At 43.9% G+C, this 19092-nt stretch overlaps 1 protein-coding gene across 22 annotated transcripts in view; it reads right to left on the reverse strand.

The window, feature by feature from the left end:
* The window catches only part of SLC41A3 (solute carrier family 41 member 3), a 130112-nt gene that overhangs the window by 108052 nt on the left and 2968 nt on the right, over positions 1-19092 (reverse strand). For 18 of the 22 annotated variants that reach the window (XR_015248185.1, XR_015248184.1, XM_086697237.1 and 15 more), the window contains exon 1: positions 15406-15558. The exons of 1 other annotated variant lie outside the window; for it this stretch is intronic. The gene's annotated coding sequence lies outside the window, so the exon portion shown is untranslated. Of the gene's footprint in view, positions 1-12803; positions 12825-12883; positions 13189-15350; positions 15559-19092 lie in introns of those variants that run through there. 3 more of the 22 variants (XM_086697229.1, XM_086697228.1, XM_086697230.1) reach the window with 3 other exon arrangements.

Genomic DNA, 19092 nt, shown 5'->3' on the forward strand with positions numbered 1-19092 from the left:
AGATGGGACAAAAGATGCATGCTGGGTCTCACATACCTCCTCTGGATGGGAGGATTATTAAGTATTGCCTGTATATTATGATAACCTCTCTCACCCTTACAACTGTTGCTTACCCACTTTGCCCCCAGGATGGCTATATGACAATAAGGGAGTCAAGGGCATTCAGCGCCTTCACCTCCCTCCACAAAGATTGCTACAAGGGAAAAACACCCACTCTCTGTCAGCTACCTGGTGCCCCAAGGACTAAGTACTGGACTGTAGAGATAACCCAAAATGTCAGGAACCCATGTGACAACAAGGGCTTCCAGAGAGGGAAGTCTTGTTACACTTACCTTCCTCAATGGGGGAATCTCGGGCAGGGAAGGGATACAGGACAGGGCCCTTCAAAAGGTTATAAAGGATACCCAGAACAGGGTAATATAAGCCATAAAGGTGACCACTCCCCTGGTAGCCTACCAGGGTTTGAGCCTTTCAGCCCTCAATCAGATGCTTACCAATTCCCCACTCCAACATTGGACTAACACTACCTTACCAGTCCTCCATAAAATAGATAATCACACCCAAACCTGCTGGATGTGCTTCCCCTCAGCAGGAGGGCTTACTTAGCCCCTCCTATCCCTTTTACCTAGGAAGCTCCTGAAAATCTCAAAACCAACATTTCTGTCTTAATTGGACCCCTGGCCACTGGGATCCATCTCACAAATGCCAACAATCTAATCTGTCCCTGAAGGTATGAACGGTACCTCTCTATACGGAAGAAATATAACCTTAAAGAGGAATACAACCCTATGTTCAACCCCTGGGGTGTTCTATCTATGTTCTAATTTGGCCTACCAATGCTTACAGGCCAACTGGACTCAGAGATGTTATTCCATCTTCCTAACCCCAGAGATATCCGTATACACTGAAGATCAGCTCCTAACAACTTTTAGCCCCACCTCCTGGGCTAAATGGGCAGTCCTGCTACCCGTTCTGATAGGCACAGGAATTGCGACAGGAATAGGAACTGGAAGAGGGGGCATAGGTTCATCCATAGAACTATACCATAGACTATCTCAAGAGCTAAATGAAGACATGGAATAGGTGGCAGATCCTCTGGTAACCTTACAAAGCCAAATAAACTCTCTGGCAGCAGTGACCCTCTAAAACAGGTGAGCCCTGGACCTCCTCACTTCAGAAAAAGGAGGGACTTGTATCTTTCTGGGGGAGGAATGTTGCTATTTCGTAAACCAGTCAGGAATAGTTACAACTAAGGTTAAGGAACTCAAGGAAAGAATTCAACATAGACAACAGGAAAATATCAATCAATGGAAAGGATGGGATCTCACAGACTGGGCATCCTGGCTTCCTGCCCTGGTAGGGCCCCTCCTCTCCATAATTTTACTTGTATCTATTGGCCCCTGTATACTGAATGCCATGGTATGTTTTATTGAAAACACTGTTGCTTGCCAAAGTACTCCAAGCGTTCCGAGAGTACCAACCTGTATATTTTAGCCTTCTGAGAGTACCAACCTGTAAAATTGAAAGGTGATGCCTACTAAAAAAATTTTTTTTTATTTTTTTTATTTTTATTTTATTTTTTAAATTTTTTTTTCAACGTTTTTTATTTATTTTTGGGACAGAGAGAGACAGAGCATGAACGGGGGAGGGGCAGAGAGAGAGGGAGACACAGAATCGGAAACAGGCTCCAGGCTCCGAGCCATCAGCCCAGAGCCCGACGCGGGGCTCGAACTCACGGACCGCGAGATTGTGACCTGGCTGAAGTCGGCCGCTTAACCGACTGCGCCACCCAGGCGCCCCTAAAAATTTTTTTAAAAGGCATCAAAGGGGGGGAATGTTGGAGAAGTGGATAAAGCACACCAAAGATGACTGACTGGACTAAAACAAACTCTGGTCTCTAGCTTAGAGACCCCTCCTCCGGTTTCTTCTTCCTTTGTTTGCTGTGCGCGTGAAAACTCCCACAGATATGGAGGCTGTCGGCTATAAATTACCCTCCCCACTTGCATTCTGGGCTGACACCTTTGGCGAAACAGTCTCCTCTGAGCCCACTAGTGTAAAATAAATCTCCAACCCACCAAGACCGCTGAGTGCCGCTTGGTTTTTCCGCCAGTGTTCCAGCTTGGTTCTGTAACATGTTCAAAGAACTTAAACAACCATCCCTGAAGAACTAGATAAAGTAAAAAAAAATGGAGTCTAACCAAAATGGAGAATATCAAGGAGATAAAAACTATTTTAAAGAAGAACCAAATAAAAATTCTGGAGTTGTAAAATATAATGGCCCTAGAGGAGTGCAATGGCTGATCTGAGCAGGGAGAATAAAGAACAACTGAACTGAAAGCTAAGTCAACAGAAATTATCCAATCTGAAGAAAAGAAAGAAAACAGAATGAAGAAAAATGAACAAGTCCTCAGGGCCCTTGGGACAGCATCAAGCACACCAGCATGTATAATGGGAGTCTCAGGGATGAAAAAATAAAGGGGTCCAAAAGAATATTTGAAGACATAATGCACAAAAGCTTTCCAAATATGATCAAACTTCCATATTCAAGAAGCTCAACAAATCACAAGTAGAATATAAGAGCACAAATTACAAGAGATCCACCGCAAGACACACCATTATTAATCTTCCAAAAGTCAAAGACAGACAGAAAATCTTGAAAGCAGGGAGAAGCAACTCTTCATGCACAAGGACTCCTCAGGAAGATTAACAGCTTACTTCACATCGGAATCCATGGAGGACAGAGGCAGTGGGATGACATGTTCAAAGTGCTGAAAGAATAAGACCTTCCACCAGCAGTTCTGAAAAGCAGAAAAAGGATCCTTCAAAAATGAAGGACAAATTAAGAGATTCCCAAATGAGCAAAAACCAAGAGAATGTGCCACTAGCACACCTGCCCTACAAGAAACACCAAAGAAAGACCATGAGACTGAAATGAAAGGACCTAGATAGTACTTTAAATTCATATAAAAAATAAAGAACACTAGTAAAGGTAACTACATAGGCAAATTTAAAAAAATGTATAAATGCATTGTAACTCTATTTTCTCTTATCCAACTTAAAGACAACTGCATAATTCAGTAATTATAAATCACTATATATAGGTACACAATATACACAAATGTAATTTGTATGACAGGAGGAGCACAAAGTAGGAGAGAACAGAGCTATATAGGAGCAAAGTTTCATATACTAGTGAAATTAAGTTGCCATTAATTTAAATTACAATGTTATCTAAGGAAGGAATTGTAATCCTCAGAGCAATCACTAAGAAAATAACTAAAATATATATATTTTTAAAACAACAATGGAATAAAAATAATACATTAGAATATATCCACCTAATACAAAAGAAGATAGTAATGAAGGATAGAGGAACAGAATGAAACCATAAGATATAGAAAACAAATGGCAAAATGTCAGGATGCTATCTTATCAGTAATTACACTAAATATAAATGGATTGGTTGAAAGTAAAAAGGTTTTTAAAACATACACCATGCAAACAGTAACCAAAAAAAGGGGGGGGGGAAGTGACTTTCCTAGCATCAGACAAACAGACATTAAAACAAAATTGTTACTACAGATAAAGAAGGGCATTTGATAATGGTAAATGCGTCAATAATTATCAAAAAACATAACAATTATATACACCTACAATATAGCTACAAAATACATGAAGCAAAACCTGACAGAATTGGAGAGAAATACAATTCAATAATAATAGAAGACTTCAATACTCTACTTTCAATAATCTACTGAACAATCAGAAGATCGACAAAAAAAGGGAAGACTTGAACACTATAAAAAAATTAGATCATACATGCATAGAACATTCCACCCAACAATAGCAGAATGGACATTATTTTCAATGTATACAGAACATTCACTAGGATAAACCACACATCATATAAAAAACACACAAAATGCAATAAAACTACAAATAAATAAAAGAAAATTTGGGAAATTCACAAATTTGTGTAAACAACACACCCAAATAACTAAAGGGTCAAAGAAGAAATCACGAGGAATCATAAAATTTTGGGGATGAATTAAAATGAAAATATAGCATACCAAAATTTATGGGATGCTGGGAATACAGTGCTTAAACTTTATATATGAAAAAGCAAAAAATAAAAGAGAGAAGCTTATATTAATAAATTGATCTTTCACCTTAAGAAAAATGAGAAAGAAGACTAAACTAACACAAAAAAAGTAGAGGCTGGGAAGCAATAAAGATTAGAGTGGTAATAAATGGAATAGAGAATAGAAAAACCATAGAGAAAATCAACAAAACCAACAGTTGGGTCTCTGGAAAGATTGACAAAATACACAAACCTTTAGCTAAAACTGACCAAGAAAGAGCGAGGATGTAAATATTTAAGAGGGAACACTACTTCTGAACTTACAAATATAAAAAGAATTGTTTCTGTAGTGTAGTGGTTATCACATTCACCTAATATAAAAACAATAATGAGGGAATACTATGAACAATTGTATGCCAAGACGTTAGAAAATCTAGATGAGATGGATAAATTCCTAAAAACACACTAACAAACTAATTAAGAAGAAATAAAAAAATTAAGAGACCTGTAACAATTACAAGATTGAATTAGCAATACAAAAAATTCCCCCACAAAGTCCAAGACCAGATGGCTTCACTGATGAAGTTTACCAAGCATTTAAAAAAGAATTAACACCATCCTTCACACACTCCCAAAGAAACTGATGAAGTGGGAACATTTGCCTGATACCAAAATCAGACAGAGCCAACCTAAGAAAACTACAGACCAGTATAAGAGCCTTATAAATATACACACAAAACTCCTCAACAAAATACTAACAAAGTGATTTATGTGGCATATAAAAAGTCTTATACAACATGACCAAGTGGGATTTATCTCAGGAATGCAAAGTCGGTTCAATTTGTGAAAATCAATGTATTACACCATATTAATTGAATGGAGGAAGAAAAAAAAAACATGATTCACTTAATAGATCAGAAGAGCATTCAGCAATATCCAACACTTTCATAAACACTAAAAAAAAATCACTAGGAATTTAAGGGAATTATTTCAATCTGATAAAGTTTATGAGAAACCCTTGGTTAACAAACTTAATGGTGAAAGATTGAAAGCATCCCCCTTAACATGAGGGACAAGACAAGGATACCTGTTTTTGCCACTCCTGTCCTATGACATTGTACTTGAAGTCATATCCAGCACAATCAGGCAAGAAATGAAATAAAAAGCATCCAAATTGGAATGGAAGAAGTAAAACTAACTCTGTTTACAGATGACATGATCTTGTACATAGAACATTCTGAGGAATACACACACACACATACAACTTCAGCAAGGCTGTAGGATACAAGATCAATTTTTTAAAAGTCAGTTTTATTTCTATACACTAGCAATGAACAATCTAATAAACTAAGAAAACTGCATCTGCAATAGCATCAAAAAGAATAAAATACTTAAAGGATAAAGGTAACCAAAAAAAAGTATAAAAACTTTTACCCTGAAAACTATAAAGCACGATTGAAAGGAATTTTGAGAAACCTAATAAAATGAAAAGATATCTTGTGCTCATGGACTGAAAGACTTATATTGTTAAGATGGTGATATTTCTCAAACTGATCTACAAATCCAATGCGTTCCTACAAAATTATATTCATCTTTTTCACAAAAATGACAAGCTAATCCTAAAATCTATACGGAAATGCAAGAGAGCCAGAATTTTAAACAATCTTGAAAAAAAGAATATACTTCCTGATTTCAAAACTTACTATAAAGCTACAATAATCAAGACAGTATAGTACTGGTATTAAAATCAAAATATAGATGGGGCGCCTGGGTGGCTCAGTCGGTTAAGCGGCCGACTTCGGCTCAGGTCATGATCTCACGGTCCGTGAGTTCGAGCCCCGCGTCAGGCTCTGTGCTGACCGCTCAGAGCCTGGAGCCTGTTTCAGATTCTGTGTCTCCCTCTCTCTCTGACCCTCCCCCGTTCATGCTCTGTCTCTCTCTGTCTCAAAAATAAACGTTAAAAAAAAAAAATCAAAATATAGATCAATGAAATAGAGTTGAGAATCCACAAATAAACCCATGCACCTGTGTTCAATTGATTTTCAGCCAGGATGCCAAGGCTATTTAATGGGAAGAGAAGAGCCTCTTCAAAAATGGTGCCAAAATAACCGGATATCCATATGCAAAATCATGTGTTTAGACTCCTACCTCAAACCATATACAAAAACTAACACAAAATGGTCCAAAGCCCTAAACCTAACAGCTAAAACTATAAAACATTTAAAAGAAAACGTAGGTATAAGTTTTAGTGACTTTGGATTAGGTAATGGTTTCTTAGACACGATATCTAAAGTAAAAGCAACCAAAGAAAAATTAAATAAATTGGACTTCATCAAAATTTAAGTTTTGTGGGACACTATCAATAAAGTAAAAAGACAATCCACATAAAGAGAGAGAATATTTGCCATGTAATCTGATAAGCATCTAGTATCCCAAATTTATAAATACTTACAACTCAACAATAAATCCAATTTAAAAACTGGCAAAGGAGAATGGCCAATAAGCACATTAAAAGATGCTCAACATCAGTTGTTAGGAAAATACAAGTCAAAAAGACACCACTTAGCATAATGTTTTCCAGGTTCACTGATGTTGTTACATCAATGAGTACTTCGCTCCTTTTTATGGCCAAATAATATTCCACTGTATGGATAGAACACATTTGGTTTATCCATTCACCATGTCATGAACTTTTTTTACTTTTTGGCTATTACATGAACATAGAACATATGCAGGTTTTGTGTGAACGTGTGTCTTCTGTTCTCCTGAATTATACATTTTGAAGGGGCAAATTTTATGGTATGTGATTTACAAATAAATAAAAAAATTCATGAATTATTTATGGAATAGGTGAAGAAGCAGAACACTAGCAGCTTCCCAAACTCTCTGAGCCCCTAACAATAACCTTTATTCCTTATCACAGGGGCGACTGTCCAAACTCTGGAGAGAATCACTCCTCAGTTTCTGTATCATCCTTATTTAGTGTTACCAACTAAGAATACAGCCCTAAATAACAGTGTTGTGCTTACATTGCAATTTAGATCAATAGTCACATTCCACTTATTCTTCAGGTGTGGTGTCTTTTACCTGACATGAAGATTCTTGCATTCAGCTATGCTGTAGAACCACAATCCATCTATTCTACTCCTGAAGAACCATCCCTTTCCAAAAAAAACAAAAAAAAAAAAAAAAACAAAAAAAAAAACGGATTGCTTTTTAACACAAAAGTAATGTGTTAATAAGAAATATAATTTAGACAACATAAAGATGTAAATAAGGATGTTTAAATCACTGACAATGTTACTGCCCCCAAATAACTAATGCTAAATCTAGTGTATATCCTTCCAATGTGTACACACACACACACACACACGTGCTATTTTTTTTAATCAATGTCCTAGATACTGGGTTGTTTTATTTAATAAAATGTATACATCTGTCCACCCCTATTTTTAGCACAGATATAATTTTTATGTAATTTCTCATGTCATCCTTGATAGTTCACCCAGTGGTTGGTAAAACCTTTTTTGCCAGAGGATTTATAGACTGAGGAAGAATAGAGGAAAGAACACAGCAGGGACAAGTCGCTACATGTTTTAACTCCTAGCCAGCCCAAGGCCACCAGCCCCAGACCCCCATTGGCAAGGGACCAGGGGCCCTGCACTGAGTACAGCAGTTTTATTAAGTCAACAGAGATGCTGGGCCTGTGAGGACAGCTGAGCTGTGAGCAATGAGTAAGGAGGACACAAGAGAAGCCTCACATCTTTGGGGACATGACTGAAGGTAGAACAGTCCACACACACAAGGCTACAGAACCTGGGTGAAGGCAGGCTTTGCTCAGCTTAAAAAAGCAATAAACTACAAAAAAAAAAGAAGATGGAAATTACGTGTTACACCATGAGTCCCCCCTCCTAAAGGCTTTACAGCAGCCCAGCAGCAAAACAGGAAATGTCTGCTCTTCTTGCTACAGAGGTACCACCCTGGCTCCTGCCCTGGTCCTTCCCCTACAGAAGTCACCCTTACCTCGTTGGTCCAGGCCCAGGTCATTCATTTGGACTGGGGCCCACACTCCATCTTCCCAGTGGCTTTCTTGCCCTAGACCCTCTGAGCCTGAACCTTGAGGCAAACCAACCATTCTTTTTAAATTCACCACAAGCTGTGCAGCAACAGTGGTAAACTGAGTCAGGCACACATAGGAGGCTTGGCCACAGTGGGGAGGCAGGTAATGGTGCTGGGGGGGGGAGGGGAAGAGTCCCAGTCCTACCACCACTGGGAGCTGATGTGGGAAACAAGGGCAGAAGGAAATGGCATATAGAACTAAATTTCCTAATAACCTGCAGCCCACTGACAATTACTTGAGGCTGGCAGAATAAAACGTTTCTCCAGGAACTCTTTGGAGCTAATGCTTTGCTACAGGGAAAAACCAGCTTAGCTCGACAATGGCTAGGCCTTTGGTATCCTATGAGTCTTCTTTGGCATATGAAAATCTCACTGAAAACTTCCCCTGGACTTTACCTCCCCCAGTCTCTCCTCATGGTCCCAGGCAGCTCTTCCTACCCATGGGTCCTGTCCTCGTGCTTCAATAAAATCACCTTTTTGCACCAAAGACATCTTCAAGAATTCTTTCTTGGCCGTTGGGTCTGGATCCCTTGAACCCCACTATCATCCCAAAACCTCATCCGGAGCCACATACAGAACAATCAATAGGGTCTCAGGTCCCCATTCTGCTATCCTATGTGGCTCCCTTCAAACCCAAGGGGAGAAAGGATGCTTAGTAGAATAGGGTTGGGGAGGGGGCAGTCCCTGGGTCCCTGCAGTGCCAGATACTTAATCTCTTAAAAAAAAAAAAAAAATAGACACAGCTACCCAGGGACCCATGCAGCAGCCCTTCATATCCTTTATGCTCACAAATCCTGAGAAGGGCTATCACTGCCTCTCCCCTGGGCCCTGGAGCCCACCTTGGCCTTCTCAAGAACTAGCACTAGCAAGGGTCTCCTTTCCTGCCTTTTCAGTTTCTCCGCACTTCCTCTGCGGGATCCTCCAACAATAGGACCTTGCACGAGAATCTGTCTCTCAAGTAAGTTCCCTGGACCCCAAGCCATCCTCTAGCTTGTACCCTATTTCTCTCCTCCCTTTCAGGGCACAATGAAAGAGACATGCCCATACTGTCTCTATGTCCTTGCCTCTGTGCTCAATACCCATTTGGCTCCTTCCTGCACACGTGGTCCTTGCTGAGACCAGCGGTCACCTGCACGATGCCAAACAATCCCCACAGACCTCAGTGTGCCCAACGTCTCAGCCAGATTCACTAGGGCATGAGAGACTCAAGGACTTGAGACTTGCCCACCGTGGCCTCCCCACATCCTTGTCCCCGCAGTGTGCCCTCCACCCCTCTTGCATGTGGCTTTAGCCCCTGCTCCTTTTTCATCCCTTCTCCTCCCTCCTGATAAAGTCCAGTCCAGCCTGCACAGAAGAGCTGCTGACCATCAAGAATAATGCCCTGCTCTCATTTCCGAAAATGGCCACACTGGTGCTGCCCCCTTCCTGCTACATCTACAGGAACTCTGACAAATACCTTCCCCCTAAAGCCCTTAAAACATTCTGCCCACCTCCCCCTTGTTAAAAAGCTCTTCTGGAGCCTTCCTGTGTTCAGCACTCTACAATAAAGGCTAGGTTAATGGTGCTGGGACTGATTTTGTTTCTCCTGGGCTCCTAGTGTGTGCATGTCAAGAACCCTTGATTGCTGAGGCATCCATTTCAAAGGCAGCTCCCAGCAAATCAACCCCAGAAGGTCACCCCAACCCATGAAGCTCCCCTTTTAGCAAGTCCTGGGTAATCTAGATCACTGACTGCTTGAGTGACTCTGTTGCTCCCTTCCCTTATCCAACTTCTTGCTCTCATGTTTTAAGCCATCCGATAATCAGTGAACCCATGAAACCCTAGTTATCCTGTCCCAATAAATGCAGAGCTCCAGACCCACACACCCTCCCTCTCTCTCTCTACCTTAGACTGCACTGTGTGGCTGTGTGGCCCTCAGGCATGCCATGGACCTTCCAGGACCTGTGAGTAATAAATCTTGTTCTCCAAAGTTCCCTGATGACTGTGCTAAGGCACTTCCTGCAATAATATAACAAGAACCACAAAGGCTGATCCAACTTCAACAATGGCTCCAGGAGGGGAACCCGAAAGGGGATCACCACAAGTAGTATAGTACCAGCAGGCATTTCTGGCCTGTAGCATCACTGTGGAAAGGCTGATATGATGTCACACCATTCTTCTTCCAGCTTAGGGTTGCCAGATTTTGCAGGTAAAATGGGACATAGTTATGCTGAAAAGTGAGTCACTGTTTCTCTCAAATTCCGTGTTTTATCTGGCAGCCCTTCCCAGGTTTCCATGCATGCCTCATTTTGTCCTACCCCACGGGTGTCCTGTCTCTTTTCCTGGTGTGGCTTCTCCCTCTGATCTCTAACGCTGACACTCCAGACTCTCCTCACTTGTCTTCTGTCTACAGCCTGTGTGTGGACCTCCCCCAGTCCCATAGCCTGAAGTAACAATGATATGCTGCTACTACCTCCCAATCACGTCTCCCAGCTCAGCCCTCAGCCCAGGATCCAGACACGGAGAGCCAACTTCCCACTCAGCGGTCTGAGAGTCATTTCAGGCACCCTCGGTCTAACACAGAGCTTGCAGTTTCCCCATTCCACCTCTTAATCTCATCTTTCCCATGAAAGGCATCACAGCCACCCAGCCAGTCAACACAAGAGGCACGGATATAAACAGAAAGGGCTTGGGGTACAGAAGGTATGGATATAATCCTCTGGACTTTATATGTAAGTCTATATTGTTCAGACTTCTTCCCAATGGATGTGCACTATTAAAAAAAAAAGAAAAAAAAAACCTTTATTTTTTAGAGCAGTCTTAGGTTCGCAGAGAAATTGAGAGGAATGTACACAGAATTCCCATATACCCCTGCCCCCAACATCCCACACGAGACAGGAGCATGTTACAACTGATGAACCCACACTGGCACATCATGATCACCCCAAGTCCAGTTTACAGTAGGGGTCATTCCTGTGTTGTACAGTCGATGGGTTTGGACAAATGTAGAATGACATGCATCCATCATTATATCACACACAGTAGTTACACTGCCCTAAAAATCCTCTGTGCTCCACCTATTCATCCCTCTCCTCCTTTGGCGCATGAATGATTTATCATCCATTCAACAAATGTTTTGTTCCTTCCTTTTATGCAAGGAGTTTTCTAGGCACCAAGAATGCAGTGGAAAGCAAGACAGATAAAGTCCTGCTCTCAGGAAATTTGTATTCTAGAGGCAGAGACAGAAATAAACAAGAGAACAACTAAGTGAAAAAGATAAATTAAATACTGTGAATTGACAGGGACTATCCTGGGAAAGTGTAGGGTAGGGTGTGGATGGAGGATCAAAGACTCAAGAAGAGAGGGTGACATTTTAATGAACCCTAAGTATAAAAAAATTTCCACTGTGCAGGGGTGCCTGGCTGGCTCAGTCAGAAAAGCATGCAGCTCTTGATCTAGGAGTTGCAAGTTTGAGCCTCACACTGGGGGTAGCAATTACTAAAAAATACATAAATAAAACTTAAAAAAAAAAAGCCAACTGTGCAAAGATCTAGGGGAGGAGCCCTGCAAGCAGACAACAGCGAGTACAGAGGCACTGAGGTAGGGCAAATTTGGTGCTTCCAAGGAAGGAAAGGTAAAGAGGCCAACAAGTCTGGGGTATGTAGATACAAGAGGATGGCAGGAAAGGAGGACAAGGCAGCCGGTCACGTAAGGTCTTACAGGCAGAGCAAGGAGTACATGCTTCCTCCTCAGAGTGACTGTTTATGTTTTCAAAAGACAACTCTGTTGCTTCCCCCACTAAAAAGGGATCAGGGCCCCTGAGTGATGCCAGATGACCCCCGTGAAGCCAAAGATACACCCCAGCAATCCACAGAACATTGAGAAACGATAAATCACTGTCTGTTTAAGTCCCTAGGTTTGGCAGTACTTTGTTATGCATCAAAAGATAACTGACAATGTTCCAGCTCTGTGATTTCATTTACAGTTTAGCTGCCCTCCTCTGGGGGTGAGAGATGGTGCTGAGCTTAGGACTGCCAATGTGGGAGAAAAATCTTAGCTGCCCATGACACTATGTACTTCAAAGATAGTTGGGTACAGAGCATCAAAACGCTGGAAGTCCATGTGAACTCTAACCTTAAAACAAGATGTATTTTCTGGCTCTGACACTTCTAAAAGTAGTCCAAAGCAACAACATGTTCCCCTAGCCTGGGGGCCATCTATCTCTGCACTCAGATTTTCATGTCTAATACTCAAAACAGGACTCTTGGAGGACAATGAATCCCGTAACTTGGGGCAGGAGAAAAGATGAGACGGCTCTGGAACCCTCTGGGGTTGCTAGAAAATAAGATGTTTTCAAAGGTGTCAGAAGAGGGACTAAAATGACAAAGGAACAAAATTATAAACAGACTACCACTGTCAATTGGTGACAACTTCAGCATCTAATAATAATACAGTATAGTTACTACTTCACAAGTTGAATCTGCAAAGGACCATGAGTTCATTATGATATCAAAACAGAAAAGTTAAATTAATACAAAATGTATACAGCCAATAATGAATAAAATAAATCAGCAGACAAAATCAGTCACTAATTAAAGTCAACAAAGGATGAGATACAGCCTACCAGAGAATCCTTCCTTTGTTGACTTTAGTCAGCTGCTTTTGACAACTTAATCACAATTGCATCACTTCAGGAAGACTCACGCATGTAAGCAGGAAGGAGTGGAAAAGTCAAGACAGCGCTGGGAAAAGCAGGAACCAGAGGAAGGGCAGGAGAAATCACCCATCACCACAGTCACAGGATAACCAGGGAGCTGGAAGGCTCACCAGCTGAAGGGCACAGATCAGACAAGATAACCAATTAAAAAGAGGCCCAATGGGGAGCCTGGGTAGCTCAGTATGCTAAGTGTCTGACTTCGGCTCAGGTCATGGTCTCACAGCTATGAGTTCAAGCCCCATGTCAGGCTCTGTGCTGAAGGCTCAGAGCCTGGAGCCTGCTTCACATTCTGTGTCTCCCTCCCTCTTTGCCCCTCCCCTGCTCATGCTCCATCTGTCTCTCTCTAAAATAAACATTAAAAAAAATAAAGAGGCCCAAAAGCGTTTACAAACACTAGACAATTAGAGACGCATGAACCACAAAGCTTCGTTCTCTCCTCCCAAAATGAGTGAAACCCTCTGGATGACTCACTCATGGTGGTTGGATTCAGACAGAATACAAATGAGTTTCTAAATACGCCAAGAAACCAGGTAGGCACCAGGAGGCAAGTGCCAGCAGCCGAGCTAAACTGAAGGGTTCCCTGACTGCTAAGAAAGAGGCCTCCTCTCAAGGTGTAGGGCAGAGCTATGGGGACCACACAGAACAGTTCCAGAAGAAACTTGTGTGAGGGAAGCACACTGAAGAATGCCCTCTAAACTCATCAAATGTGCACCAGAGGCCCAGTGTGGTCAGCACCCAGCACGCATTCCCACCTACCCTGTGCCCCTTACAGTGTGGGGCCTCCGTGATCCCCCAGCAGGGACCTCACAACCCTGTGGATGGTAGTCAAGGGCACTCAGCTTCCTTGAGAACGTGGGGGTGTGTCAGAAGGAGAATGTGTTCAGATGTCATTTGCATCGACAGAAATGAGTACAGATGAACACACCAGGTCCTGAAGGACAGGCCTGCTGGTGAAGGCGGCCTCTGTTGGGAGAGTGGGCTGTGGACGCAGGAAAACCCTGTCCTGTAGCCCCCAGAGAGGGGGAGACCTGGGGGGGTGGCACTGACTCCAGGGCAGAGGTTCCCACCCAGCCTTTCCCCCAGAGGACACAATATGGAGGCGGTGCCCCAGGACAGGCCCCCACAACAAAGAAGTACTAAGGTGTCAGACCCTGCCAAGGTGTCAGAGTGTGGAGTGAGAGCCCTGCACAGCCCGTGTGCTTGGAGCCCCTTCCTCGGGCGCAGGCCTTGAGAAGGGCTGGGCAGGGGGACCTGGGCCCACCTGGCTGCCAGTCACAGGAATCTGTAAGGTCATTGCTCTTGCAGATGCCTCCTGGGGAGTCTGTACCCATCAGACTGAGGAGGACACTGATGCGCAGCCTCCCCGTGAGTCAGGGAGAAGCTGGCCTTGAATCTAGGGCCTTTGGGCACCCTGGGGCCAACACATCAGGTCTGAGACCTGGTCACCGGGACCTCATACAAACTAGTGCTCACCCCAAGGCAAGAGACAAGGCCAGTCCTAACTCTTCACTGCACAGCCAAAATGCTGGAACCGATGGGCTCCACTCAGCTGCCCACTACCTGCTGTGAGGCCAAACTACCTCTGGTAGTTTTATAGGAGACCTGGTCAGTAGGAGCACCCTGGAGTCTGCCCTGAGGGCCTGAATCCCAGCTCTTCCTCTTCCTAGATGCTGGTCCTTGGAAAAGTGAAATTTCTGTGCCTCATCTGTTAAATGGGGACAAGAGCACCAACTTCACAAGGCTGTGAAGATTAAATGTAATAATGCACTTGCATCACAGGGCACCTGGCTGGTTCTCCCACTTCAAATCCCTCAAAGCTCTAATGTTTCAGACCAGTGCCTCTTAAATTATAGCTGCATCAGAATCAGCTGGAATACCCACCTGGGTAGTTTCTGATAAGTAGGTGGGGGGACAGCAGGCCTAGTAAGCCAAGATAATGGATATGCAGGAGAGAGAGCCTCAGAAATACGTGAAGACTTGCCCAACCCTCAGTCTGGATTCCCCCCCCCCCTCCCCGCCCCCGCCCCAGGCACCAAACCTGCCTTGGGTCCTGGGTTTGTCTCCCTCCATCCCAGGTCCGTCATCCAGGACCCTGCCCTGGGCCCTTACCTGGATACCTTCCCAGGCGCCCCCTCTGCCCAAGGCCCCTCTGGGACCACTTTCTCTTTCCCCTTCCCGTTTTCCCTTATTTTCGCCTTCTTGCAGGCCCCTGGCCTCCCACCGGACTCCCCCCGCTCTGGGTTCACGTCCTCTTCTGCGTTGCCCAGGCCCCGGACTTTCCAGGTGTGCCCCACCGCGTCCCGAGGTCCCCCTCCAAAGGCCCTGGGTTTACTCCCTCTACTGCTCATCCCCCACTCCGCGCCCCAACCCCAGCGCTTCCCCAGGGCCGGGCCTCCTCAGTGTGACATGTCCACCCACCCAGACCGCCCCCTTTGGACTCCATCGCCGCTTTACCCCAGACTTCCCGCACCCCTGCCCAGGCCCGCTTGGGGCGCAGCGCCATGTTTACCCGATCCCCTCCCGGGCAGCAGCGCTCAAGAGGCGAGCAGAAGGCGCGCGGGCCAAGGGGAGGGCTCAATGAGGAAACAGGGAACGCCAGATCTTCAGGCCACCATACCCAGCCGCCGCAGAACATGGCGAAGGCGGGCCTAGGCGGGGCCTTGGGCGGAGCCGGCTCTGGAGGCAGGGCCCTGACGCCCAGGGCCCGAGGGAGGCGGGCCCCGGGTGCCCCCGCTGCAAGGTCGCGGTGTCTGACCCCCACTTCGCTGGAAAGCAGGGCCTCGCAGACTCCACCCCCGGGCCCAGGAGTTTGGACTTTGTGGTGGGGACAAGTGTAGCCAGAAGTCATTTCCAGGCTGGGTAAAACTGAACACTTCCTGAGAGTGCCAAGCTCCTCTCCTCCTTTGTTGCAGTCAATGCTCAATGCTGGCAACAGCCCTTGCGGGGAGGTCATATGCTGAGGCCTAGTTTACAAAGAAGGAAACCGAGTTTAGGGCTGTGAAACCACCCAGGAGGAATGGGGGCTTGAGGATCCCATCTGTAAAGGGTGTGTGAAGACCAGCCATTCTTAAGGAACAGCTGCTTCGCCTGCAGCCAGAGCTCCATCAGCTCTCCAGGATACCATTTTGTTCTTATGTTTAACTTCTTTATTATGAGAAATGTTTACTCACGCAAAAGTAGAACAATAAAATGGTCCCACACACTGATAGGCCAGCTTCTATCATGGTCTGCCTCTTGACCTTTTTTTTTTTTTCCTGTCTATATCCCCCTACACACACCTTTTGTTTGTTTGTTTTGTTGTTCTCGGAGTAATTTTTAAAGCATTCCGGCAGACGTATTTCACCTTTAAATTCTTGAGTATGTTTCTCTAATCATTAAGGTTTGTTTTTTCAAACATCCCCAGAATACCAGTATCACACCCAACAAAGTTAGCAATACCCCGTCCAGTTCTATTTTCCCTAATTGACTCAAAACAGTCTTAATTGTTGGCCTCTTCTGACCAACATCTAAAGAAGGATGAGAGATTTTGGAGGCACACAGCCTCAGGCAAATTTCACCCTTATGGTTTTTGCCAGAAACCTTCTCATGCTCACAGAGCCAGAACATGAGTGGAACCAGACAAAAGTCCAAAATGAATGGAAACACAAGGGCAAGTGGATGCTAGATATTTAATAAGATTTAGTCCTATGCTATATTATTTCAGCAAAAGACAAATCTGCATGCTAAACACAAAGATATACATATCTTTGTCAAACATATATATCTACGTAGATATATCTATCTACATAGATATATCTATATATATCTATATATATCTATATATATCTATATATATCTATATATCTATATAGATCTATCTTTCTATCTATATCTATATCTATATCTATATCTAATCTATATCTAATCATCTATCTATCTATATCTATATACTATAGGTTTACAGACACCCTGATTTTCAGCAGGTGTCTTGCCCTATATCTGGGTTGGGTACTGCCTGCACACCTCCTTACCCACCTAGGCTTCTGGGGGCCAGCCATCCTCTGGCACCTCCTGCACTCCCCAAGGAAAGAGGGTTCATGTCTACTGGTAGCCAGTAATCCTGCCCTAAACTTTCCAGATGATGCTCCAGCTCCCCAGACCTGGGAATTCTGAATGGCTCTAAGCCCACTGCTAGGATATATACTCAGATCAGTGCCCCAGAGAATGAACCAGTTGTGGAGCATGCCCTGTGTCTTTATACAAGAGTCCAAGAATTCTACATTTGAACTGGCTTCCCAGGTTGCTATGGAAGTACATTTGTCAAGGCCAGAAAACAGAATAGACTCTATTTTACAGCTATGTTTTATTTGCATATGTATTTAAACATATGGTTTGTGGGGCTCGCAATTGTGTGTTTTTTTTTAACTTTTATTTACTTTTATTTTTGAGAGACAGAGCATGGGCAAGAGAGGGGCAGAGAGAGAGGGAGACACAGAATGTGAAGCAGGCTCCAGGCTCTGAGGTGTCAGCACGGAGCCCAATGCGGGGCTTAAACCCAGGAACCTGAGCCGAAGTCGGACGCTTAACTGACTGAGCCACCCAGGTGCCACTGTGGGCCTCCATTTGTAATCTTGCCCTGGGTTCTGTAAATTTTGAGGTGGGTTTATCTTGTGTCAATATACTTATAAGAAACATTTTATTTTCTACTTACCTCTAATGCAGGAAAAATAAACCATCAAAAGCATGAGGATAAATGGCAACTATCAGTTGACTTGAATAGTAAAGAAACCATAGGGAGAATATAGCACTCTTGCAAAGGGGGCAGCCCCAGCTAAGTTCCAAAGGACAATTGCAATGCTCGGACACAGGACCCATTCTTCAGGGCCTTGGTAAGTGGCAGGCAGTGTGCACCAAATCCTGCAAAGTAGCTCGTGCCCCATTCTCTTCCCCTCACTAATGGGCATCTAGAAGTGCCCAGAGTGCTGCCTTGGGAGTCCACAGGCCTGGCTGAACTTTTGGCAGTGAATAGCTTTACAAACAGATACTATACCAAAACTGTAGTCCTGGGATGTAAATTTAAGATATATAGACACAAAATACATTTGTAAATAATAAAATGTTAGTGGATTTTATGGACTGAGTTGTGTTGTTCCCCACCCGAATTTGTATATTAAAGTCCTAATGCGCAATGTGATTGTACTTGAGGATAATATCTATAAGGATGCAATAAAGGTTAAATGAGGGGCACCTGGATGGCTCAGTTGGTTAAGCGTCCAACTTCGGCTCAGGTCATGATCTCATAGTTTGTGAGTTCGAGCCCTGTGTCAGGCTGTGTGCTGACAGCTCAGAGCCTGGAGCCTGCTTCAGATTCTGTGTCTCCCTCTCTCTCTGCCCCTCTCTTGCTCAAACTCTGTCTCTCTCATTCTCAAAAATGAATAAATGTGTAAAAAAATTTATAAAAAAGGTTAAATGAGGTCTTATGGGGTGGGACCCTGACCCTATAGGACTGGAATGCTCACAACTGGAGGGAAGAGAATCAAGAGTGCTCTCTTTTCATCTCTCATCTCTCTCTCTTCCTGCTTGTGCCCACAGAAAACAGGCCATGTGAGGACCCAGTGTAAAGGCACCAGAAACCAACTGTGCTGGCACCTTTAGCTTGGACTTCCAAGCTCCAGGACTCTGAGAAATAAATGTCTGTTGTTTAAACCACCTGGTCTGGAGTACTTTGTTGTGGCTGTCCCGGCTGACTAATGCAAGGGATTAATAATTTCACAAGCTTAGGAACACCTGGGTGGCTCAGTCAGTTGAGCGTCCAACTTCAGCTCAGCTCATGATCTCATGATTCGTGAATTTGAGCCTTGCATCAGGATCTGTGCTGACAGCTTGGAGCCTGAAGCCTGCTTTAGATCCTAACTCTCTGCCCCTGCTCTGCTCACTCGCTCTGTCTCTCTCTCTCTCTCTCTCTCAAAAATAAATGAATAATTTTTTAAGTTTAAAAAAATAATTTCAGGGGTGCTTGGGTGGCTCAGTCGGTTAAGCGTCCGACTTCAGCTCAGGTCACGATCTCGCAGTTTGTGAGTTCGAGCCCCGTGTCGGGCTCTGGGCTGATGGCTCAGAGCCTGGAGCCTGCTTCCGATTCTGTGTCTCCCTCTCTGACCCTCCCCCGTTCATGCTCTGTCTCTCTCTGTCTCAAAAATAAATTAAAAAAAGTTAAAAA

Source organism: Puma concolor, chromosome A2 (assembly GCF_028749965.1).
Source record: "Puma concolor isolate L17-30 chromosome A2, mPumCon1.1.hap2, whole genome shotgun sequence".
Classification (NCBI taxonomy): Eukaryota; Metazoa; Chordata; class Mammalia; order Carnivora; family Felidae; genus Puma; species Puma concolor.